Source organism: Chlorocebus sabaeus, chromosome X, assembly GCF_047675955.1.
Source record: "Chlorocebus sabaeus isolate Y175 chromosome X, mChlSab1.0.hap1, whole genome shotgun sequence".
NCBI lineage: Eukaryota > Metazoa > Chordata > Mammalia > Primates > Cercopithecidae > Chlorocebus > Chlorocebus sabaeus.
The window spans coordinates 78229504-78231990 of record NC_132933.1 but is presented as its reverse complement, the minus strand read 5'-3'; positions in this window follow the sequence as shown (position 1 = coordinate 78231990).

Genomic DNA, 2487 nt, shown 5'->3' with positions numbered 1-2487 from the left:
TGGGAACTGAACAATGAGATCACTTGGACTTGGGAAGGGCAACATCACACACCGGGGCCTATCATGGGGGGGGGAGGGGGGAGGGACTGCACTGGGAGTTATACCTGATTTAAATGACGAGTTGATGGGTGCTGACGAGTTGATGGGTGCAGCACAGCAACATGGCACAGGTATACATATGTAACAAACCTGCACGTTATGCACATGTACCCTAGAACTTAAAGTATAATAATTAAAAAAAAAAAAAAAAAAAAGAACTAGAAAAGCAAGAGCAAACCAAAGCCAAAATTAGTAGATGAAAAGAAATAATAAAGATCAGAGCAGAAATAGATAAAATTGAAATAAAAATAATACAAAAGGTCAATGAAACAAAAAGTTGATTTTTAGAAAAGTTAAACAAAACTGACAAACTTTTAGCCAGACTAACTCAGAAAAAGGAGAAAATCCCAATACATTAAATCACAAATGAGAAAGGAGACATTACAACTGATAATACAGAAATTCAAAGGATCTTGAGTGGCTACTACAAGTAACTACATGCCAATAAATAGGAAAATCTAGAAAAAAAGGGACAAATTCCTAGATACATACAACCTACCAAGATTGTAAACGCAAGAAATCCAAATCCTGAACAGACCAATAACAAGTAATGAAAACAAAGCCATAATAAAAAGTCTCCCAGTAAAGAAAAACCTGGAACCCAATGGCTTCACTGTTGTATTCTACCAAACATTTAAAGAATAACTAATACCAATCCTACTCAAACTATTTTGAAAAGTAGAGGAGGAAGGAATACTTCCAAACTCATTCTACAAGGCCGGTACTACCCTGATGCCCAAACCAGACAAAGACATGTTTAAAAAAAAAACAACAAAAAAAAAAACTACAGGCCAATATCTCTGATGAATATTGATGCAAATATCCTCAACAAAATATTAGCAAACTGAGTTCAACTACACATTAAAAAGATCATTCATCCTGACCAAGTGGGATTTATCCCAGGGATGCAAGGATGGTTCAACATACACAAATCAATCAATGTGATACATCATATAAACAGAATTAAGGGTAAAAATCATATGATCATTTCAATGAATGCTGAAAAAGCATTTGATAAAATTCAACATCCTTTATAATAAAAATCCTCAAAAAACTTGGGATAGAAGGAACATACCTAAACATAATAAAAGCCATATACAACAGACCCACAGCTAGTATCATACCAAATGGGGAAAAACTGAAAGCCTTTTGTCTGTGATCTGTAACATGACAAGGATGCCCACTGTTATTCAACATAGTACTAGAAGTCCTAGCTAGAACAATCAGACAAGAGAAAGATATAAAGGGCATTCAAATTAGAAAAGGAAAAGTCAAAGTATCCTTGTTTGCTGATATGATCTTATATTTGGAAAAATCTAAAGACTACACAAGAAAACTATTAGAACTGATAAACAAATTCAGTAATGTTGCAGGATACAAAATCAATATACAAAAATCAGTAGCATTTCTATATGCCAACAGTGAACAATCTGAAAAAGAAATTTTAAAAAGTAATCCCATTGACAATTGCCACACATAAAATTAAACACCTAGGAATTAACTTATCTAAAGAAATCAAAGATCTCTGCAATGAAAACTATAAAACACTATGCAAGAAATTGAAGAAGACACAAGAAAATGGGAAGATATTCCATGTTCCTGGATTGGAAGAATCAATATTTTTAAAATGTCCATATTACCCAAAGCAATCTACAGATTCAATGCAATCCCTATCAAAATACCAATGTCATTCTTCAAATAAACAGAAAAAAATCCTAAAATTTATATGGAACCACAAAAGACCCAGAATAGCCAAAGCTATTCTGAACAAAAAGAACAAAACTGAAAGAATCACATTACCTGACTTTGAATTATACTATAGAGCTATAGTAAACAAAATGGCATGGTACTGGCTTAAAAACAGACACAGATCAGTGGAATAGAATAGAGAACCCAGAGATAAATCCATATGGCTATAGTGAACTCATTTTTGACAAAGGTGCTATGAACATACATTAGGGAAAGGACAGTCTTTTCAATCAAAGTTGCTGGGGAAACTGAATATCCATTTGCCAAAGAATGAAACTAGACCCCTATCTCTCGCTATGTACAAAAATCAAACCAAAGTGGATTAAACACTTAAGTCTAAGACCTCAACCTATGAAACTACTACAAGAAAACATTGGGGAAAATCTCCAGGACATTATCCTAGGCAAAAATTTCTTGAGTAATACCTCACAAGCACAGGAAACCAAAGCAGAAATGGACAAATCAAGTTAAAAGCCTTCTGCACAGCAAAGGAAACAACCAGAAAAGTGAGGAGACAACCCACAGAATGGGAGAAAATATTTGCAAACTACCCATCCGACAAAGGATTAATAAGCAGAATACATAGAGTTCAAACAACTCTATAGTAAAAAATATCTAATAACCCAATTAAAAATGGGC